The sequence below is a fragment of the Canis lupus genome, chromosome 4 (assembly GCF_011100685.1).
Source record: "Canis lupus familiaris isolate Mischka breed German Shepherd chromosome 4, alternate assembly UU_Cfam_GSD_1.0, whole genome shotgun sequence".
Taxonomy (NCBI): Eukaryota; Metazoa; Chordata; class Mammalia; order Carnivora; family Canidae; genus Canis; species Canis lupus.
In genome coordinates this window covers 45,521,081-45,545,970 of record NC_049225.1, presented here as the reverse complement: position 1 = coordinate 45,545,970, position 24,890 = coordinate 45,521,081, and the positions used below count along the sequence as shown (strand labels likewise).

The 24,890-nt window shown below is 35.8% G+C and overlaps 1 protein-coding gene across 7 annotated transcripts in view; it reads left to right on the top strand.

Moving 5' to 3' along the window:
* LOC119863952 (teneurin-2-like) overlaps nt 1-24,890 on the top strand; it is a 664,488-nt gene that overhangs the window by 304,968 nt on the left and 334,630 nt on the right. For 2 of the 7 annotated variants that reach the window (XR_005358263.1, XR_005358244.1), the window contains one exon: nt 10,035-10,156. The exons of the other annotated variants lie outside the window; for them this stretch is intronic. The gene's annotated coding sequence lies outside the window, so the exon portion shown is untranslated. Of the gene's footprint in view, nt 1-10,034; nt 10,157-24,890 lie in introns of those variants that run through there. 7 annotated transcript variants of the gene reach the window in all.

Here is a 24,890-nt window from a genome sequence, read left to right as displayed (position 1 = left end):
AATAATCCAACCGGCTGAATTCTCACATGGTTGGTATTTTCTAATATAAATTACTATAGGATTAGATAGTTAAATATTGAATATTGTCTCATTTAATGCAGTTCCATGAAATATTAATGATAATGATGGTTCTCCAGTTTGGGGAATAGGGAGATTTTTTTTTTTTCCTAATAGCTTTGGCTGGTAACATAATACATTTTACAAAATGATAATGAAGATATTTAAATGAAAGTGAAACAGGAAATAAATGGCCACTGAATGGAGAGATTTCAAATAGGTCAAACATCACAAAAATTTTTTAGCCTTTGTATTAAGTAGTTTTCTTTCTATTCTAATGATAGCACTGTGATCACTGTGGATAGATAGCTTTGAGAATTTGTTAAAAGAACAGATTTACCCCATTAGGCCTGAGAAGAGGAGTACTGTTGATGTTGTTTAGTTGGCATGAGGTGTAAAAGTCTGAAAATTGAATTGGGCTTTGAAAGGAGAGCTGGCTCTGTTGAGTGTGACAGTTTGAAATAGGATTGTTCAGGAAGAAAGAAAGAAAGAAAGAAAGAAAGAAAGAAAGAAAGAGAAAGAAAGAAAGAAAGAAAGAAAGAAAGAAAGAAAGAAAGAAAGAAAGAAAGAAAGAAAGAAAGAAAGAAAGAAAGAAAGAAAAAGAAAAAGGGAAAAGGAGTGGGGGAGTGGAATGAAGGAGAGAACGAGAAACATGGACCAAATAGCCCAACTAGAGAAACTTAGGCCTGCTTACAGTTGACTCATGAATGCAGCAAAAACTTTAAGATTTTTGATGTCTCAAGTTTTTTATTTTCTTTTGTTTTTAATATTCCTTATTTTGACTTCCCTTCGTGATCTTGATTCTGTGTGCTTATATCTCAAATTAGGGAACTCAAACTGGATGATAAACAGGGTGACTATTGTTGAAATATTTTGTCATGAGTACAGAATAAGAACTTATGCTAGTGCATCAAATTGGTTTAAATCGGGTGTTTTTTTTTTTTTTTTTCTTTCTTCTTTTTCTTTTCTCCAGAGGGGAACTTTAATGTTTTGTGAGATAATTTTATTTGAAATTGCAGTTATCCTTGTTTCAGACCTAGTAATTTAACAGTTGAAAAAGCTCCCGTTTTTGTTCTGTATAGTTAATGTATGTGGTATGAGTGAATACATTTTATTTAAAAAAGTGTTTTGGGGGTAGCATTCTTTTAGCAAACTTATTCCTTGATAAAGATGCTGGCTGTAATTTACCGAAATGACTGTTTCTTTTTCTTTAGTTGTTAGATAATTGCTCTTTGTATACACTGTGAAAATGTTCATATAGACCAGTGACAAAGCCTAGCAGATGCACTTGCAATTATCTGGAATTTAAGTAAATTTTGCATCTGATACACACAAAGCAAAGGCTTTGTCCAAGCAGGCTCGCATAGTGGCATGTGGATTGCTGTGAATACAATGAGTAGATTTTTAATGGAAAACAAATGGGACTATTAGTAAGTCTTGTCTTTTACTTGAAAAGACACCCGCTTTGGGCATGGCTTACAAGTTATTCATATTCATAGTTGGTTCAGTTCTAAATATGACCTTTGAAACTGAAAAACATTTTTAAATGTTTAAAACAAAATGTGTAGCTGTGTTTTTATAGGAGTCACATTCATAGTTTTTTGGAGAAAGGATGGTAAAATAAATATTTGTTTCATATTTCAATGTTATTTTTTTCTGACTGTTAAGGAGAGCGTTCACTTACTAAAAATCTGTAGATATAAAAGGGTATTTCATATTATAAATAAATCATGCTATAGATAAAAGATAATTACAATGTTACTTTAACAACCTCAATTCACAAGGGGGACCATAAGAAAGAATATATAATGGGTCCAAATTCTACTTCATATTGTAAACAAAAGAGATCTAGCCAGAGGAATAGTTTTCTGCAAAAACCTCTTTTCCGAGTTTTGTTTGAGATTAATCCTTTCCACTGTATGTTTTTTTCTTGTTGTCAGGCTTACATAAGTGGGATATTTGAGGGCTTAATCTTTTCCCCCATACTTATTCTTAGAAAATATTAAATGTATGGAGCTTTTTGGATTCTCTTAAAGGCCTTCAGGTCTTGGGCAGGGGAGGGAGGGATGTTAAATCATTTTTACTTCCAGTGAGAGGTTACAAATAATTGGTCCAGTGGAATTCTTATTTTATAGTTTGAAGGTGCTCCATGCTATTCTGGCCTTTGAATGAAGCAAATTTCAAAAGTAACTCAGGCAACATAAAGGCGTGCCTATCTTGCTCACTTTCTGCTTTCTTCTCAGTCTAAAATGGAATCTAATAATAACTGGAGATATTTTCTAATTCTTTTAAGAATCAGAAGCCTCCAGGGGGTCTAAGGTTTGAGTAATTGTTTAAAAAAAAAAGTAGATAAAGTAGATTTGGGAAGAAATTTTTAAGAAGGAAAGGGTGAGCCTGACAGCAGTATTTTAGGCTTCGAATTAGAACGAGACAGATGTGCCATTACTGGAATATCATGCCTACAAACTATGCCTCCACCTTTAGCCACTTTTCAAAAAACAAAACATTAAACTTCCCAACTAAGTACTTTTTATAGAATCTCAAAAATGACAGAAATTACTCAGACGTGCACTGCCAGATGAGTCGTGTGTTCTGAGATCTCTCCAGTGCTGTCCATAACCTCCTCACTGCCCTCTCCTTTCCCCCACCTCTGCTTACATTTCTTAAACCATCACAGGCTATCTTTAGGCTTGGAGAGAAACCAGGTGCTTTCCTTGGTATTTAAGCAACTTGCTATTTTGAAATTCCCTTAGAGAACTGTGGGCATTTTTATTTCTGTGTCTTGAAGCATCCTTTTCCCTTTTCTGAAGGAGAAGCTGCTTACATAATACCCAGAAGCAGACCCTTGGGAACCACCAAACTATTTTATGGATGTTTTGCAGGAAAAGGAATGCAAGTGCTCCTGTGTCATGCATGCAAGTCCTCCCATGGGGGGGGGGGTGTCTCAATTTGAGATATTTGAGCAATAGCAGATTCTCCGAAGGATAAATATATACAAATCCATCTTTCAAATTGAGTGGAATCAGTAGGAAGCTGAACCTAGGAGGATGAGAGCCCACTCATAGCTCAGCCCGAAAAAAGATTCTTGAACAGTTCCAGAGCCAGGACCCAACTGTCAGCAGAGTTTGCCAGGGAGACAGATGCTGTGGTTGGAAGACAGTTTTCCTCAGTTAGATATTGTGTTCTTGTAGATGGCCAACCATGACTCATGGGGGAGACCAGAGAGAGAGAGAGAGAGGAGAAAAGAAGAGTAAATTAATCATTTTATTAATCCCTATTTAGAATTCAGTCATGTAACTAAATGTCAACCTGGTGAACTTTCCATGAAACCAGAAGGGTTGTAAAGACAGTTGCAGGATTTGAAAGTTATGCCAGGTGGTAAAGGCATCTAATTGAACCTGCAGATGAGATAACTGACACGGTTTCAGAAGGATACCTGTGGAAAATAGTAATGCAGGAATTATCTAATAATCCAGGCTCAAAGAGAGCATGCTTTCAAAGGACTGAAAGGACTTGACTCCTTTTTCTGTGACAGATAAATTAGATCTCCGTTCACTCTTTCTGTGTCTGTGTGTATTTATGTATCAAAGGTGTGTGTGAAAGATAATCTTTTCTTCACTGTTCTTCTCTTCCCTTTTCTACCTCTCTTGATACATATGTGTTACGTGTGTGTATGTGTAAAATAGCATACCTACACAGATGTGGTACATTAAGCTAAGCCCAGGTTACTGGTGTACCCTGAAATACCAGCTTTCATGCACATTTATCATTCACCTTCAGATCTCCTAACTCTCCATCACGAGCAGTTGAGGAGATAAGAGCGTTCTCTCTGTTGTCTGAAAGACAGGGAAACTCAAGTTTTTGAAACTCCCCTGTATAGCCAGATTGTGAGTTTCCTGCAGTTTCCCAGAAAGGGGTTAATATTGGAGGTAATTGCCATAGCTTTCCTCTGTTTTCCTTTCTTAAACTTTCCTCATTTCCTTTGAAAAGAAACAAGTTTGGTACAGTTTCCCCCACTCTCCCTTGTTTGCGGCTGAGTACTTTAGGCTCCCTTTGAGCCAAGTTTATTTCACAGATCTACTCTGTGGGTCTCCAGAATTGGAATAAGTTATGTGTTTGAGTGCCTGACAGCAACCCTTCTGCCAAACTTTTGATCTACCATTTTTTTGATAGAGTCCCAGAAGTGTCCCTTTTCAGATCTGCATGTCCTTCATGAGTTGAGATGGCAGATGGCCAAAGGGTGTGTGTTTGAGGAAAATTCAGGCTTTTATTTCTTCCCCCACAACCAGCTATTTGGAGGGTACTCTAGGAACTACAAGTCACAGCTGTGGAGCCAATTTAGAGAGAGTAATTCACAATCGACTTGTGGAAGAGGTAGCCTGCCTTCTTGAGCCACGGTGCTTGTCTGGCCAATATGGAACTGTGTGAGATGAGGCTCTTCAGCCTGAGGTTTACGTGTCTTTCACTTTATCTCACGTCAAATCAAGCGATGAGAGAGGATCCTGTCAATCTGTAGCACTCTCTGGAGAACTTTGAGTCTCGAAAGCACTGGGTCATATTGATCCTTGAGTAAAGGTTGTTGCATTTCTTTTGAGGTTTATCAAAATAATGATGACAGTTTTCATTTAACTGTTTCAGACACTTATTTGTGAATGCACAAAAAGATGAATCATTCTCATACACGTGCCAGAGAGGTTGCTCTATTTCATATTGTGTTGCACGTAGTATGTGCTTGATAAATATCTGTTGAGTAAAAACAACGTGGATTTCTTTTCCTTGGACAATATGGGAAGAGTGCTATGTGATTTTTTTGTTTGTTTTTTTAACCATGGCTGGCTGAATGAGTTATCTTGGTCTCAAGGATGTATATTAATATTTTATTATTATACTTTATTTTCTCTTATAAATTCAGAAATTATCACAATTAAAAATAAAGACCAAATTGAAGTATTGAACAATAAGTTTGTGGCAGAATTAGGATTAATGGAGTCCTGAATTAGCTGTCCATCAAATTATTAACATGAAGATATTTTAAATAATTATTTTTACTCTTTATCTTTCATGTTAATTAAAAGATTAAAAGATGCTAGAGTAGTTACTGTGTAGTACTTATAAAGTAGTGATCTTTTTGGCATGAGAAAATATATCATTACCACTTTAAATTTATGAAAGAAGCCAGTTATATCACATTTTGCTTGCAGTTAGGAAAAGAGCTAACAAAATTGGTATAATGTAGGGGTGAGCAAACTATGAACCATGGGTCAGTTTTGACTGAGGACCTGCTTTTCTGTACTCAAAAGCCAAGATTTGTTTTTATATTGGCATGTGGTTGGAAAAATTCAAAAGAATAATATTCAAGGACACTTAAAATTATGTAAAATTAAAATGTCTACATCCATAAATGAAATTTTATTACAACACAGCAAGGCCCATTCAATTGCATGTTTTTAGTGACTGCTTTTATACTACAACAATGATTTTGATAAGTATGGCCCATAAGCCTTACCATGTACTATTTTGTCCCTTCACAGAAAAAAGTCTGCTGGCCCTTATCTAATGTTGTTTTGCAGTGGTTCAAAGGCAATGCAACAAAATTGGTGTTCTTTTTTTATGGGTTCATATATATTATTGAGTTTGACCTGCTTTGGGATTTTTGAGTTTATGGGTTATTGAATATGGGAGCCAAACTAAGATGTGCCTGAATAAAATGATGCAGTTTCTAATGTTAGTTCCTGGTTTTACAACAGAATAGACTGAATCTTCCCTGTAAGATGGGAAAGAGATGTGTTCAAAGGAGGAGACTTTACATTGGGATTTGAACTTTGCATTCTTGGTTTTTACGATCCTTTTCAGGCCAGTTAGATTAGCTACCTGAATGCCTCCCTTACACACGCACAGCTGTTATTCCTGACAGATTTGTTTTTTATCCATACAATTACTGGGGGCATGTATTACTGGTTTTTATTCACATACATTTGGACCCCAATCGTACACCCCGAGGGTATTTCTGGCTCAGGGAAACCAGATTCATTTATTGTCATTTAAGAAGTATGAATGAAGTAATACTATGACATGTCAGGAGTTGTGCCTAGCCTTGCAATTAGGTAAATGAAAGAAAGAAAAAAATCTATCTCACCATATCGTCAAAGACCTTCCAATAGTAATAAGCAGACACAAAATAAATTGTTTTAGTGTGAGATGTTAAAGTACATAATTACTATTAAGAATAAGAACAGATACTATTTATTGAACAGATATTCTAAGCACTTTAAATATCATATCACGTAATCCTCAAAAAGAGTCCCATTCTTTGTAAAATAAAGAAACTGAGGCAGAGATTTTATGGATCCATCTGTATACCTCAGTGATGGAGCAGAGATTGGAGCATAGCCCATGTTATTCCAGACCTTACTCTTGATCTCTATTTTACAAGACTCTCTCTGAAGTACAAACAGCATATTTGATATATAGAGTATACTGTGGATGTGCTGTAAATGAATGACTTTTTGTTTTATGTAAGATATAAGGAGTGAGTCAGAATGAGTAAGACTGAAGAATGGAGGCAAAAAGAAGGCATACCAGATATCACATACCAAGGTGTATTGCCCAGAGGGAAAGTAATGGATTTTGGGAAAACAGGTGTCTTCATTCACTTGATCTGAAGCAGAGCATTAGTGAAGGAGAGTGCTAGAAATTATAGGAGTCAGATCAGTCATGAGTTATTAATGTATCTAGCAAACACTTATTGAGATTATGCTGAGTATCAGGCACTTATTTCAGCACCAGGGTGGTAAATGGACATGTAGTTTGTGGTCTAGTAGGATAAGAGAGACAAAAAATAAGTAAACAAAAGTCAAATAATTTCAGAAAATGATAAGGACTTGGAAGATGAGGGAGTGTGATTTATGTACATAAATGTATGTTTCTGTGTACACATACAGAGAGCAGTCTTCTCTGATGGCATGGTATCAGAGCTGAGACCTCACTAGCAAGAAGGAATTAGGCACTTGAAGAGGCATGGGATTCTTTCAGACAAAAGGAGTAGTAACTGCGGAGGCCCTGAGATAGGAATGAAAGTGGAGTGTTGGTAGGATGGAGAAAAGGCCAGATGTGGTTACAAGGAGCTTAAGGAGGAAGAGAATGATCCATGGTGAGATCAGGAAGATGGTCAGTGACTAGATTGTGAAGGATTCTATAGCCACAGTGAGGATTCTTCAGATTTGATTCTCAGTGAAATAAGAATTTATTGGATGATTTTAAGCAGAGTGCTGTGATCATATTAATATATTTTTAAAAAGAGCACCCTTTCTGAGTATTACTGTATCTAAATTATGCCTTAGTGCATCTGACTTGAAGAGAAAAGCTATCAAACTTGTAGCTCCAATGATTGGTTTATAGGAAAGACGAGGAAGAAGGAATATGTTTACATGGACACTAAAGGGATATATCAGCACAATTCTAACTTTGTCTTGTAACTGTTTTCCAGACAGGCAATGATGAACTCTGGTGAAAGTGGTATTGATAGTAAGATACAGATAGACATTAGGTATGTTTCCGAGGTAGAGTTGACAGCTTTTGCTGTTGTATTGGGTGCAAAAAGCAAGATGTTAAGAACCAGGGATGACATATAGGATCCTGGTTACAGCATTGGAGTAAACGGTGGCCCCATTTACTGAAAATGAACATCTTTTGGGAAGCAAATGCTAAAACCACACCTAAAAGTAATGGGAATCCATTGAAGACAGATTGAATGTGGCAAAATTAAGAATAAATTTGCAGGTTGAAGCTTGGGGTCAGAGGGTCTGAGGTGGAAGACCATTGTGGTGATTCTGGTGACAAATGCTGGACATATTGATTCAAGTGATAGAATTCAGAATGGAGAGTGGCAAGGGTAGCATATTTAGGAAGAAGAATCGACGTGACTTAATTAGAAGTAGGAAGGAAGGGAGAGGGAAGGGCCTTATAGTGCCTTCAGATTGATGGTGAGCATATGGTGGATGGTGAGCAATTTTAATTAAAGATGAATTTTGCAGGAAAAAGTTAGAAGCCCAATTTTGGCCACCTGCTTTTGAGATGCCTGTAATAGTGATGCCCTGTATGGTTAGATGCATAAGTGTGAAGCTCAAGGAAGAAATATGGAGAAGAGCCCTTTGAAGTAGCAGTGTGAGCAAAATTTCTCCGGTACTGAAAAGAGGAGGAGAAAACAGGGCTGGGGAGGGAGTGTTGTGAAGTACCAGCATTTCCAGCATAGGCTGTGGAAGACTGAGTGTGGGGAAACATTGAAAAGTGACAAGAGAGCAGCACCTTGTGAAAGTAATGTACACTGAGGCAGGAATAGTTTCAAAAAACAAGACATTGCAAATGGCGTCTTGCATTATGGAGAGGTCTGTAAGATTTGATTTGGAAAGTATCATTGGATTCGGTCATGAAGAAGCCATTGTTAAATTTTAGCAAAATCAGAGTCAGTGGAAAGCAGGACTACATTGAGTCAATCAGTTCATGGGACTTCAGAAAATGGGAACGGAGATACCTAACACAGCCAAAAATTAAGTGAAACCAAATAGAGATTGGGAAGACCAGAAAAGAAACATTTCTGTCAAATATCAAGTGGTAGATGCCCAAACCTATTTGAGTTGTTAGAAGTTTCCCCTATCACCATTAATAATCGAGAAATTAACTAAAATTTGCTGTATGGTGTTGGACTACTCATATGGAGATTTTGTGTTGTAAGTCACATTTACAAGTTTATAATTGGGAACATATTTAAGAGCAATCTGCAGCCAGACCTTTAAATTCAAAAGTAATCTCTACCTACTAAATTCATTTGTGTATTTGTTGCTTAAAGAAAAGCCCACCAGGGATCCCTGGGTGGCGCAGCGGTTTGGCGCCTGCCTTTGGCCCAAGGCACGATCCTGGAGACCCGGGATTGAATCCCACGTCAGGCTCCTGGTGCATGGAGCCTGCTTCTCCCTCTGCCTGTCTCTGCCTTTCTCTCTCTCTCTCTCTCTCTCTCTCTGTGTGTGTGTGTGTGACTATCATAAATAAATAAAAAAAAATAAAAAAAAATAAAGAAAAGCCCACCAAAAACATAGTGGGTAAAAGATTTCTCTTTGCCAAAAATAATAGATGTTTGGGTCACATTACAGACTTTTTGAGTATATCATTATGTATTTGGTCTGATTGCTTGATAAGAAGCTACTTGTTTAATAAAATGGAGAAAATAGATTTAAAACAGGACATTTTTATACACAGAGATATCCCAATACCTTATCCAGAGCTAGTTTTTGGAAAGAAAAAATGGCTAAGTTTATTATAAATGATAGTGTATAAGTAAATGATTATGTATATAGGTAGGCTTTTTGGAACTCTTAGCTTTCTTAATAGAAATTTATTCTTTCCAAAATTTAATTAGGTGGTTTTCACAGATTTTGTAATTTACTCATGGAAAGTACTCTAATCCCCAGACCTTTTTGAGGGAAAGTAAGTTATTGTGTTTATTCCAATTTTATTTGTGCTGTTGCTGTTATTTCCTGGATTTCTATTTGGCTTGTTACAAGCTGACAGTTTAGTCCATTAGCCAGTTAGTTAGTTGGCTTGTCATGTGGAGGTTTCAGGATGGAAGTGTAGGCTGGTGTGAAAGTTACCTCAGGTTGTTCTGAAATCCAGAAGTTCCACATTTCTAAATGAAGATGTTGTTTTGATTTGATGAGAAACCCTCAAGTTTTCACTTTATGTGTGTACATTTTCAGGGAAAAAGTTTGGCCTTGTAGCCTTCACGCATAATCCCTGGTTAAAGGCACCTGAAGTCTGATTGTGGAAAGACCACCTCCTAACATTAGCATTATCACGAGTTACTCTCATTTGCTTCGAGCTTATAGAAAAATCATCCTCCGGGATTCATATTTTACATTTCTTATTCTCCAGAGTGTAGGCAGTAAGTAATCTTGGATCTTGAATCTTGATTTCTCTCTCTACAGACCAGTATTGACCTGATTTATGGGGCTGGAGAAGTTACGGTGTGCATGAGTATCTGCCATTATACTTCATTGGATGTAAAGAGCACTATCTAAGACCTATGGAAAATGGAATAAAAAAAACAATAATTGAACAGTAACAATACTAACAAAAACAAGTAAAATATCCTTTTCTTTTGTATAGTCCTTGACTCTGAGATTCAATCAAATTTCAGGCTTTCCCGAAGCTGGCTGCAAAAACCTGCCTGTCACATTTTATTGCAAACGTTGCTCTCCGCAGTATTTGTGAGAACAGCCCATTGCATCAAAAGAAATAATATTTTATCAGTGGCACTGATTGTTTTACTTTATTTTATTTTTTTTGCACTGATTGTTTTATACAGCAAAGCACATAGTACACGCTTGTTGAGAGCTGGAATTTGACTGCCCTTTTAGTTCTCCCTCTTTCCATCTCTCTCTGTCTCTCTGTCTCTCTGTCTCTCTCTCTCTCTCTCTTTTTAATAGACAAATCTCTTTGGAGTCTCCAAATGCTTATTTTATTTTGCTCTCTGCTGTTCTCACCTTTTATGTATTTAGTGAGTTACTTATGGAAAGAATTACTTGCTTGAGTTGATTTAATTCATATCACAAAAATTATTTTTCCACTTATATCAAATTGATTCTATTATTCACAATACTATTTTACCCTTCTTGTAACAGTAAAATGACAAGGGATATTTTTGGAGAGACTCTGTAGTTCATATGAAAAAGAACTATGGAAGAACGATCTTTTTCAGAAAAATATCACTGGAGTAGCAGAGCCATTTTGGCTCTGTAAATCACGTAGGAGAGCATGTAGTTTAACCTCTTAAAGGGGTAAATTTGAGCCAAAAAGCAATGAAACAACTTGCAAAAAACATCTGTAAAACCTGTTGTATTGCCTAAATGAAACTAATCATAAGCTACTGAATCATATGTTAACTCTTTGTCCTTAAAATAGAAAATTAACACTACAGTTGAAATCTCATCTTGAAAGAAGTTGAACTATCAGTAAAAGCAATCTAAAGTAAATTATAAGCATTCAAAATGTGTTAATAATCAATGAATAGTAATAATTATAATTGTCTTCTAATTATTACAGGTAAGAGTTTCTGTTTAAAAAGTAATAAATATTCGAGGTCATTTTGCAATGATAGGGATTTATTTTCCCTTTAATTTAAAATTACTCCACATAGAAAAAAATAGTTAAATACAGTTAATATATTTAAAATTCTTTTTGCTTGGTGACATTTTTTCATCAAACCCTCTAGGACTCATTTGAAAAGCTGCTTTGAAGTTAATTTCATGCAGATCTTCCTGATTTGTACTTGTAGTGAATTATTGTTAAACTCAAAGAAAAAATATCAGAAAAACCCAAATCACCCAAACTTACCATTTATTTCATCTTTTGTTTAAATTGGTTTACTTTAAACCATGCAAGTGATACTAAGTACTTCAAGTCTCTAATAAATTAAACAGACGTGATAAAATCTTTCTATGAATTAATATAGGACACAGAAGAACTGCTGTTTAATAATCCAGGTGTCTTCACCCAAGAACACTTATTAAGATACCTATCACCTCATTAAAATGTCCCTTACAAATAAAAACCTCTTCTAGAGTGTTCTTTTCCTTTTAAGCTGTAATTTGGATAATTGGGGGAAGGGTATTTTCATTATGCAAATGATTTCAGGTGCTCAAATCAAAGTTGCTTAATTGTCAGTGAATAGGTCAGTTTATCATTCCTCATTAATATTTGAGGTTTTAGTTGAAACCACTTTATGGCACAAATGACAAGCTTCTTTCTTGTACAATAATCTAATTCATTGTGACCACAGTGTCAGGTTTACTTTAAACTCTCTGTGATGTGTCTTTGTGATTGACAATCACCATTTGTTGCCTGGTTGGTAAGGTAGACCTTGTTTTGTATCTTAAAATTTTGAGGGCATCTTAAAGATAAATATAATTTCAGGGCAAGACAGTTAACCCTACAAGTGTCTCATTTCTAGGAATAGAAAAGTCAGTGAATAAAAGTGTCTCATTTCTAGGAATAGAAAAGTCAGTGAATAAATATTTAGACTGGTAATCTTGGAAGAGAGACCGACGTGGTACAAGAGACTGTACAACACTTTACATAACACATGTACTCTTTTTAGACGGTTCATTATTAACATGGAGTGTGTCTAATGAGCTTCTTACTTAGAGAATACACTCAACTCTCAGTTATAGGCTTTTGGACTCTCTAGTTTGTGGATTATCTGTAACAAAATGTTAATCTCTGCCATGATTCCAAGTCAATTCCTTTGCTCAGGAATTGTAATTCATTTTTAATATTAGCCTTAGGGGTAGAAACATGATTAGAAATGCAGAATAATGCTTTCATTCAAAACCAATTAAAACGACTTCTGGATTCTCCAACATAATGGGTAATTCACAACGCTGTACTTCTCCATTAGGACAGATTGAGTTTGATGTATTGAAAGATGATTTAAAACTTAGTCACTGAAATATATTTCAAGAAAACATTTAATTCTAGTTTTTACTGATAAGGAAAATACTTTGTTTTGTGTCTCATTTGAAAAAATATGGAATTACATTGTATCTCGGCAAAAGAAAAGTTCAGTTTCTTTTTTTTATCTGTTATAGAAATCGTGTTTCATATAAACTATACCATGTTTACCTTAAGCTAGCTATTTGTTGCCCTTCGATAAAGTATCATTTTGCCGTATATAGAGAAATCATCTCTTATAAAAGTTATTTATTTGCAGCAGTATTATGTAATCTGGTCCTTTTTTTTATTTCAAGCAGGAAAAACAACAGCTGAAAAGAAGACAGTAAAAGGCGTATTCTATAACTATTGTATTTGCTAGATTCATTGGCTTTGCTTTTTAGAATTCTTTCTATTTAAAACCAAACATGGGGAATATTATTACTCTTTGAATAGGTGTATGGTTAATTATTTTGTTATGAGTAGGAACGTCAGTAAGGAAATAAAACTTGCTATGTAAAAAGATTTTAAATAGTTTTCTGGCTTGCAGCACATGTTCATTTTAGGCACTGTGCTCCACTGGGTTAACGGCCCGGCATGCTTGAATGTCACAGACGAACTTCTCTTTTACCACGCAGCCTGCTTGTGTGAAAGGCATGTGGGAAGGAAGCCTGGCAGATGTACTTTAAGTAAAAAGAATTTAGTCAAATCATATTATTTACTTAGGCCTCACTTTTGAAGTGACCTTTCTTTCCAGCTGTTTTCCAAGATGATTGGAATACTGAACTAGGAAAAATAAATTAATTCAGTCATTCATTTATAAAATTTAAAAGGTCAAAAAACTTCTACAATGCAAGTCATTAAGAACAATTTTATTAGGGATTTTTTTTTTTATTTTTATTTTTTTAAATTTTTATTTATTTATGATAGTCACAGAGAGAGAGAGAAAGAGGCAGAGACACAGGCAGAGGGAGAAGCAGGCTCCATGCACCGGGAGCCTGATGTGGGATTCGATCCCGAGTCTTCAGGATCGCGCCCTGGGCCAAAGGCAGGCGCCAAACCACTGCGCCACCCAGGGATCCAGGGATTTTTTTTTTTTTTTTTTTTTAAACACAAAGTCTAGAAAGGAATTTGTTTTGTTTTGGTTTGGTTTTTCTTTTTATTGGAATTCTGTGAGTCTCTTTGGTGCCTTACTGTTTCCAAGGCAATGCAGTATTGGAGGGATTCAAGGTTTTTTTGTTTGTTTGTTTGTTTGTTTGTTTGTTTTTTCCCTATAGTGTCATTTACTGTTTCTGCATGTTGTATGTATAAAGTTACAGAAAGATTTCTTGAATGTTGGGAATAGTCTGTTGATGGTAGGTAATGTTTGAAACATGGAAAGATTTGTCACCTCTCCCTGGGCATCAAATACATGCATTTCAACAGAAGACAATGTACATACCTTTTTTCCATTATTAATCTGTCAAAATTGCTGTGCAGATGGGAGCTTACTTCTTTATGAGTATCTTTTTTTTTCTAAAGAAGCAAGTTGTTTTATTACTTGATTTGGTTTTACTTAAAAAATCTAGGGGTGCCTGGGTGGCTTACTTGGCTGAGCTTCAACTCTTGGTTTCTGCTCAGGTCAAGATCTCATGCGTCCTGGGATCTAGCCCTGCTTTGGGCTCTGCACTCAACAGGGAGTCCGCTTGAAGATTCTTTCTCTGTGCCCCTGCCCTCACTTGTGTGCTCTCTCTCTCTCTCTCTCTCTCTTTCTCTCAAATAAATAAATCAATCTTTAAAAAAGGAAAATACTAAAGCATGACATTGAAAGAAAAACAATGCAGAAAAGTAAAAGAAAAGAAACTTTTAAAATCAGCCATATTCCCATATACCTAGGTTATAATCTAGGTATAACCACTATTAAAGTGTAGATGACATGTGTTCTTCCAGAGAAATGTATTCTTACTTACACGTATGTATATGTATACATGCAGAAACGTAGATACCCGATATATTTATGTAAGAAGAATCATTTATCTATACAGTACAACACATTCCTTTTTTATTTTTTTATTTATTATGTATTTACATTCCTTTTTTAAACCTCACATTGTATCATGCTTCTGTTTTTAAGCCAGCACTGATTTTTCAAAAACATAATTTAATGCCTATGTAGTCATGATTCTGTTTAATGGATTTTAATTCATTTATGCATTCTCCTGCTATTGATTCCTTGGAGTTTTATAATTAATGGAGATGCTTGCATTTTGAATATCATCGTTGCAATGCCTTAACATACAGATTTCCATTTCTTTCTGCCTTATTCCCCCATTGCCCAGAATGTCTGTGTCTGTTTGTCTGTTAATTTCAGGTCACATATGTAGACTTAAGTCCCAAAGGCATTTCTCAGCTTGCAGTTAAAAGGGCAAGCCTATTAACTCTGAGAAAATATTTTAATCTGAGCATTTTCAATTAAAGGAAAAGAGCTTATGGAAGTTAATTTTGATGTGGCATATTTGATCTTTTACTTTATTTGTCTATTAATTTACGGGTGCAATGTATGCACAGGCCAAACAAAAGTATAAAAGAGCATACACATAAAAGGTTGCTAGTTCTTTCTGTTTGCCATTCTTTCAGGCTACTTCTCCCCTACGATTCTACAGTAGCTTTTATGTTAACATCTTGATATTTATCATTTCACACTTTAGCCTTATTTAAATAAATAAATAAGGCTTCCCACTCCCAGAAAAGAAAAACCTGATGTCTTATCATATATCACGGTCAACTCTATAGTTAAATGTATGTCTCTAATTTATTCTTTTTTTTTTATAGCATATAATACCCTATTGAGTAGCAGGTCTTTCCATTTTGTGCCCACTGGCTCCTTGGTGCACTTTCACTCCCAGCATCTTCTTCTCTCTGAAGGACTTGATTCCAGCTGTCATAGTCTGTTTCATATTCCCTAGGCGGAGCCCGGAACCATGCCTCACAGGGGTGGGCATCTGTCTAGGACAGGGTTGAATGTGATCCCAGTAGTCTCCAGAATCTCTCTGTACCACTGACCCAGTTACCTACTGTGGGTCGCTGCTGGAGATCGCACATTGACCTCCCTTCCTCCCCCCCCCCCTTTTTTTTAATCTCAGCATCAGTTTCTAGGCAATTCAGTCTAAGACTTATTTGCACATCGTGTTTTTCTTCCCTGTTAATAGATATTTAAGTAGTTTATACTTTTGGTTCTTACAGACTTTTCTTCGATGTTATAGTTGTACATGCATCTTGACACATGGCTGTTTTTTTGTTGTTGTTGTTGTAGGATAGAAGCTTCTTAACACTAAGCCGTTGTAGTTTTTAAATTTTAATAGACAGAGCCAGAAGAAAACCCCGAAAAAAGTTGGCAGTAATTCATACTTTTCCAGCAATGGATGAGTGTGCCTGCCTGTTTTCCTGTACCCTTAATCGTACTGGATATTAACAAATTTTTACATTGTTCTTAATCTAATAAGTCAGAAATGTTTTTTTTTGTTGTAATTTCCATTTACCTGCTTACTAAAGAAGTTAGACTATCTTTTATACGTGGATTTCATTTGTAGTGCCATGTTTTTCCGTTTGCATTATCTTTGTGAACAGGCAGTCTATTTCATATTGGGTGTGCTGCCTTTATGTTAACAATTTGTAGGATATGTTTCTACTGGGATGTCTTAACTCTTTGTCTACATATATGTTAAAAACTATTTTCTTCCAATTATTTGTTTAGAATTTGTTTCAAAAACCGCTTAGAAGGAGAGGCAGATAAAAATACTGAGGATGTTTCTAAGGAAACATCCACGTTTGGGAACGATGCCTGCCCATTTGATTCCCAGCGTATTGATGTACACATTTGTGAATCATATGCATCATTCCTATTTGGGTCAGTGTGCACAACTTGAGTGAATGCAGACCATCCTATTTATAGGAATACGCTTTAGGAATTCCCACAACAAAGCTTTTAGCATCGGTCCTACAGGCTGTCCCACTTACAGCTTTGTGCTTCACATCGAGACATGAGAGGAGGAAGCGGATCTGAGGCCTGGCTGTTCAAGTGTGTGGTTATCAAGCACTTGTAAGAAAATGAGCTTCCACCAGAAAACGTGAGAGGATCAACTCCATTGTGCCATTCAGATCAACTCATTTACACCCTTCAAAAGAGAAGTGAGCTCCAAAGTTAAATTTTAGGCTTGAATTATCTGTTGTGATAGTTGATATTGATTAAATGATCAGGTGCCTGCGTGTACGCGTTCACACCCACACACCCACACACACCCATCCTACTCTATTCCTTGCTCTCTCATGGTTAATATGAGCAAAGAAATAGAAACATTCTTCCCTGCACTACTTGCTCCTTTGAACTGTTCACCTTTTATTTCCTTTCTAACCCATTCATTAATCTTTACATATGACTATATCTTTCTTATTTTTAATGATTAGAAATATATTTACTGTTCAAAACAAATAAATGGCTACATAATTAACAGACTTTTTGTGAAGTACACTTTGTCTTTGGAATAAAGTGTTAAAATGTCTAATTATTAATATTTAAGCAAAGGATTTCCGTTTCTAGTTTGTAGCCCCAGTGATAGAATAATTAAGTGGCGTGGTCCCAGGTTTATGGAGATAATCTTCTAAATCTCCAAATTCCTCAAAGCTTCTTTGGTCTTGGTGTTGTCAAACTTGATTTTTATTGATCTCTGCATTTCAACACACGCACATAAAAACGTTTTCTCCCCGGATCACAGGAAAGGAGCAACCCTGTGATATATACATTTCCTAATTAAAGCTTAAATCTAGTTCCCAGCAATTGCGCTTCTGAAATGTTGGAACCACAGAGTGAAATATTTTTAACTTTTTCCATCCATCACACTGGTTTTTAGGTTGCTGGTAATGTCAGCCAGAAAAGTATCTGAATTAAGAGCATTTTTCATAGAGACTTCTACTATACTTCTTAAATGGGTAAGTTAGTATTAAAGATATCACTGGAATTTATCCCAAAATGTAATTGAATTTTTTATTGGTTTTAGGAAACAGTTCTCAGTTCAGTTCGGTTATGAACCATAGAAAGTAAAAAATGTGGCACAAGTTGGTGTCAGAACAGCAGTAAAATTTTACAAAGAAACTAGATCTTTAAGGAAGTCAAACCATTTGCCTGGAGATACTGTCCATTTGGCATTTTAATGGACAGCTTCTTGGATGTATGAACGAGGATGGCCATGCTAAGTGAGAATATATGGAGTGATACATTTTGGAAAATAATTCATTTTTTCCTAAGGTGAATAAAAAATTTCCTGCTTGGCTACCTGATAGAGTTGGCTATTCTGCTGCTTTATGGCCATTTGGGCAAAACCACTATTTCACTATAGCTAATAATTTTTACTTAAAAATTTCACCATGGTATTTTGTATCTCTCCCAAAAGAAGCACTCTTTTTATTTTAAATGGGAACAAATATTTAGATTCTATTTCTTGTGACTTTTGTTGTTTATGTGTGCCACAACTTTTATGAGACTAGGGTTATTTTAATATGACAACAATGAAGGCCATAGCTTTTTGGATGAATGATATTAAAGTGATAAGACAGCAAATGAACAAGTGTGAGGTGTGAATATGTGCCTGGTGTTTTGCCCAGCACTTTATAAAACATTATACCATTTATTCCTCATAACGCCCATATGCACAAGGTAATATAATTATCCATTTTATAGATATCAAGAAACAAAACAAAACAAAAAAACAGGTAAAATAATGTGTTCAGAAGTTTAGGACATTCTGAAATATAAAGTCTTTGGAAAGCAAAGTTAATGCTTTTTGGTTCCTGCAGTAACTCACACTTACTGCTTGTTACTACATTCCTGCTTTTCTCATGCAAGGGAATGGTTAACACTATCTTGAGAAAGAGCCATTGTAACTGAAAAAAAAAAAAAAAGGTGAAATTCATTAACTTCTAAATAAGGAATTATACAGTCTGTAGTAATCTGTACTATTATTACCTTTTAATAAACCCTGTCTTCATCACAGAAAAGTGAATTTAAACCAAGCTGTGGGTTATAATGTCTGCAATTCCCAGCATGAATGCTTGAATATTTTGGTTTTATTCTGAACCGGGACAAGAACAATTTCAGCACTTATGGGGAGTTTAAAAATGGAGTGTTACATATAAATAATAGTAAGTCTCCAGGTTCCTTGGTCACTTAATGCAAGAGGATGAGAAAGTTGTCCATAGGGGAGACTGAGCTAGAACACCTATGCCAGGATAGGCTTACTTTATGGAGTCGTTCTTGTTTTTTATATGGACTTGTCTTGGCAGCCAAGGTTAGGGAATCCCTCTTCTCCTTATTAACAGTGGAATTTGAGGCTAGACAGGGAGTGAGAGATTTGTCCCTCTATTCAGAATTGAGAGTTATGTTGATTTCTTTGGTGAACTCACTTGGCAGGTGACATAGATTATGATTTCACTTCCTATCCAAGAAAGTAATATTAGTATAGATTTATGTCACAAGATATGATTTGTTACTAGATTACGTATGCCTTTGTTGTGGAGATCAAGGTTATTGACTTGTAAAAGTGCAATGTTCTGTTGGTTGTGAATCAACCAAGGTTTATTTTCATAAAATGAAATGATGGCCATGAAATCTTTCAGCTTAGTCTCTTCTTCTAATAGCTCTGTTGCTATTTGGATTCTTCTCCTTACAGAGTTGTGACCTCTTAGTAACTATAAAAATTAGGATACCTAAGACAAAAACACTTTGGCTTAGTTTCTTAACAGATTTTATTGGCCTTTTACTATCCCTTACTTTATGGAAGTCTTGCAATGGCCCAGATCAAACACACTCCGAATGAAAAGCTTTCACAAAGATTATCACTAAACTTCTGTATATGTCTGTCCGTTGATTTCATTGTCCTTCAATGATAAACTCTAGTCCCTGCATCTAGCCATCATTTCAGCACATATTTATCAAATGCTCACATATCAGGCATGCCATTGGTTCTGGAGACACAGTAGTGACTAGGACCGATGATAGCCCTCAGTCTTGGAGCTCATATTTCAGGCAGGGGAAGACACATGATCATATAAACAACCAGAAAACAAGATAATTTCAAATAGTAATAATGCCAAAGCATAGTGTGCAGAGAGAGTGGTAAGGCTGGGCAAAGAGTTTCTGTAGTCAGGGAAGAACTCTCAGAGGAGGTGATATTTGAGATCTGAGTGATGAGAAGGAATCAGACATGAGAAATTTGGAGGAAGAGCTGCCAAATGAAGAGGTTCCAGGGCTGTCACAGAACGTGATGTAGTGTGTGCACTGCACAAAGGCACCTGACCAAGGGGAGAAGGGTAGCTGAAAGCTCATGCTTTTCTTACATAACATGCTATCAGAGATGGGGTTGCATCTTCCCACAGGGTAGTGAGATTTGTTTATTTGTTTATTTAAGCCACAAAAGCTCTTCCTTCGGCCAAGGCAAGTAGCTGAGGGAGATGGGACTATGTCCACCAGGGAGTGTATGTGTATGAGTTTTATTTTTCTGCTGTTGTTTTTAGTGAAGACAACTTTATAAGCTAGTAGAGGTCTTGAGTTAATGAGGTATATGAGGTTGGCCTGATAGTGGGTACAACTGAGTGTAGTGTAGGAAGTTATGAGAATAGAGTGGTACAAGGTGAAGTTAGAAACAAAATCTTACTTGAGCAATATTCCACCCTCTCATCTACTCTCCTTCTATTCTGACCTGAAAGATTTCTGATTCTGATTTTCAATGGCCTTGCCTCATCTTTTAATCAAAATAGGTCAAGACTAGAATCTTGTAGTAGCCCATGTCAAAGAATGAAAACATAAGGACTCTATTCAGAAGGCATACATTTTCCATCTTTCCCATCTATAGCCTGTATCCACAACTCATTTATTTGACAGTGGTATTCCGCATTGTTGGAAATGAGTGAAATAAATAGATGAGCTATTTTCAGGAAAGCCAACCCACATTAAAAAGTCCAAGCAAATCTGCAAGAAGAAGGTGGCTTTGGCTATAATCTCATTGCTTTTATTTTCAACTCTGGGTAGTATTAAATTATAAGATTCTTAACATGAGGTATCATTGTAACTTGTGTATGATAAAGTTTCCCAGTATGATTACACTCAATAAGGAAATGCTGAAAAATTTCTCCTGAAAACCGCAGGTTGGTAAACTGGTGTACCTGGATTTGTGAAACCCTGCTACCATGAAATTGGGAGTGAAATCTGAAGAACAGGTGCACTGTTGTCACCTAAAGGAGTCAGGATTGAAATGCCTTATTTAAGTTTGTGAAAAGCAAGCATTACATTATAGGAACTTGGGATTATTTACTGGCATTTGATCATCTAAAATGACCAATCATTTTTCCCCAAAATGATCATGAGCTTTATAAGAGGAAGACCTGGATAGATATTTTGAAACTCATCATTTCTGAGTGTCACAGAATTTGAATTTGATGCTGCTTTTTGGAGAAACGCAAAATAAGGAATGGAATATTTTAGGTTTAGCAAGAGAGAAGAATTTAGAGATCTGCTCTTAGCCCTAGAGGAAGGAAATGGAAGAACAGTTCAAGTCAGTGGGTCTGAACTCTTTCCCTCCTCCTTTCCTCTTTACTTAGTAGATCCAGCCCAGTCAGAGTCTGTTTAAGGATCACTTCCCTATTCACACTGTCTCAGGGAAGGTTATAATATGAGCAGGGCTGTGTCCTGAATTTTAACATTTTTTATCCCCTCTCTTCTCATACCCCACTTGCTGAGGAGTGGTTAGGTACAAATAGGCCAAATACATGAAAGGGTGCAATAATCCTACAGAATCGTGTTGCATGAAGAGAAAGAACCCAGACTGACTACTCCACAGTGAACAGATGTGGCTGGTTAATTCACTCACCCTGACCAAGCGATAAAGGGAATTAAACCTGGCCCATTTCATTACGCTGAGTATTCTTATACCCACTCTTCTTTCCAGATACAATGCTGCTTGGATTCTAAGAGTTATCCTCAAAGACCAGGGTGAAACCAAACATTATCAATCCCACATGTGACATTTCACCTTTTCCCCTAAATAAATGCATTTGTAAATGCAGGTGGTTTCTGCTGGGTCTACCGAAATTAATCCCTTTTTAAAAGGGTACATAAAAATGGTTGTAGCTTTGCTTTGTGACTTAGCTGTCTTCTGAAAGGGTTTAAAAATTTATATAAACTATCCTAATACAAACCTCTTCTCTAGCTTTAATGCAAGGCTTTCTTGGATACAGTTTACTATATAAGGCGTGTAGTGGTTTAAATGTTTTTCTAGCGCATACTAGGCTCTCAAATATCATTAGTGAATTTAAGAATGAATGGCCTCATTTATCTTACTGGTGTCCTGTAATATTTTTAAAAATCTTAATACTTTTGGTTATTTCTGCGGCTGAAATAAAAATTATTTTTTCTTCAAAATGCCATTCTATTCTAAAATGTGATGAAACTATGGGGAATGTAGTAATTCTTTCTAGTTCTTTCTTTGCAGAAGGGAACATTTATGATCATTTTTAGATGTAAGTAGGGATGGTAAAAATTATTTGCACAATGATATTTTAGCATGCAGGTGTTTGGCTGAGGTTCCAATCTGGAAATCACTTTTTAAACGTAGGCATTTGTCCAAGGAGCATATGGAACTTCATTATCAGAGTTTAGGAATATATTCTGTGGTACATTTTACTATCTATTCATATACTTCCCTGGATTACTGGTTGGTTTAATTATTTATAAAATAAACTTGAAAAAATTCTTATCCATTACTTAGACTATTGTTATTACATAATAATACATGACTTCTGTAAAATATTTATAAATTGTTGTTTGTTTATTTGTCTGTTTGACATCTTTCCATTTCACAATGACTCTGTTTTCATGGTGAGGATATTGTTGTTCCAAGTGGATAAATCAAGTCATTATGCTGTAAGGACAAGATGGAGGATCCCCCCCCCCTTCAATTTGAATAGACTGTTGTTGATTTACTAGTCTGTGATGTTGAGTCATCATGGTACTTACTCCAAATATACTAAAGGTATTTCTTTTTCTGTTTCTCATACCAATTTACTTTTCCCTCTTCTGCCTTGAATAATCCTCAGAGGCCTACAAAGTGAGGAGAACAGAGATGGAAGATTCCTGTCTACTTTCTTTCCTTGAAGAATCATTAGTACAACTCTGTTAATCACATTGACTAATGCCATATCTCAAAATATTCTGTTTAATTTCTATTTTTGAGTGTATTAGAAAGGAGACAGGACCAAAAAATTAAAAAGAAATGTTCTGAATGTAGTTAAAATAAAAATCATATAAATTGAGTGTATATTGGCAAGAAGAGTTTTTCTTCTCTCTAACTTTTAGGTTGAATGAAAGATTGATAAACCAAGCCAGTTCTTGTCTGATAAAACTTAGGCCTTGATAGGGTGAATTCACTTTCTATGGCTATAAATTCTCTCCTAGTTATTGTGACTGTTCCAGGAAGCAGGAAAAGGAAAATGTTTCAAATCTTACTAATATCATCACTTATCTGAATGAGGTCACAATAGACTACCACTATGAGAACAAGATACTTTCATTGACTCCAAAGCCTATCCCACTGCTACATAATGAGAAAATGGCATTTAGTGATATCAGGATTCCAGGAGATAATCTGTCATGGATATTTATTCAAAATATGTGTCAGCTGCTTAACAATGATGCCTGGATTCAGATAACTACTCATGCTCCAAACTGAAGTCCCTAGCTTCTTCCCTAGCTCCCTGATCCCTCATTTTGACCCTGTGAGGTAGCAGATGTATATAAGTATTTCCTTCAGAGCTTTGATTGAGTGGTAGATATTTTTCCCTTCTGGTCTTGTTACAAACAAAAATTCTTCATCCTGAATATTATACTTGTGGGATTTTTCATGAGATGAAAAAAAAAATTCAAGTAGGTTAATTTTGACAAGAGAAACAGACCAATTTCCAATCCAGTACTCTTATGCTCCTTTGGCCATAGAACTAAAGAACCCCAGTGGAATTCTGAATTATTTATCTGGAAACACTACAATATAATTATTTATATTGCAACAGAGAAGTTATATAATTTATACTATAAATATTGAATGCATAGCCCATCATATTTTATAAAATATTAGTAAATATGTTCATTTTCTGGTATTTTGTCCAGTGGAAATTAATATTCATGGATATCAACAAAAGTAATGAACATTCATTGAATACTTACTGTGTGCCAGATACTTGATACGTTATTTTGTGTAATCCTCAGAACAGCGCTGTGAGATAGTTATATTCTTATTCTAAAATTTAGAGGAGTGATGTTTTTGGCTATAAGGAATAGTGTGATTGAAACTGGTGAAAGCATTAAGGAAATTTTGTCTTACGTAACTGGGAATTGGGAGATATAACAGACTCAGGCAGGCTGTGGTTAGAGTTCTTGTTTACTCTTTTTGTTATTCTACTCAATCTGTCCTAATCTCTGCCTCAGCATTATCCTTAGACTATTTTTCTTAATGGTTAGAAAAGAGCTGCCAAGATTGACTGGAACAAAATACTTTCTTACTTATGTCCAGTGGTAGAAAGAGAAGGGGGCTTCTTATTAGTCTTTGGAGAAAGAAAGAGTTCTCCATGAAACCTCTATACCAAGCCTTCATTCAAACCACATTAGCCATTCCCAATTTCCTGTCCATTTGTGAACCAATCACTGGTAAGAGGGAAGGGATTACTATGATAATTTTATGCAAATCAGAGCTCAGGCCTGAAGGTGGAGGTGGGGTCAGCTTTCCCTGCTCACTTCTTTGATTACAATGGGGAGATGATAAGTGAACACAGGTGGTATTCCATGAAGAAGAAGGAAAGCATAAATGGATTCTGGGTAAAGATGTCTGTTTACTACAGAGGGACTAGGTAATCTCTAAGGCCTTATAACTACTTACTGGTGGTTCCTAAATTTATATACAGGTCTGTTTCATTTCAGAAGCCCAGGCTTCTATACTTTCTTTTGTGATGAATATCAAGGCTTATTATTTTTTGAGAATATATTTCTAATAAAACTTCAGAAGTAATCTGTGCAACCTTAGGCAAGTCATTCTTTCTTGGCCTCAGCTTCCCTATAACACAAAAAGAGTAAACTGAAATATTTTAGGCTTTGTGGAGCATGAGGTCTTTATCACAGTTAACTACTCAACTCTGCCAATACAGCATGAAAGAAGCCCTGGACGACATATAAATGAATGGGCCTGTTTCAGTAAAACTTTCCTTACAATAACAGGTAGTGGCCTGTGGTTTCTGTTTTGCTAGCCCCTGAACTAGGTGATCTCTAATGTCCTGCCCTA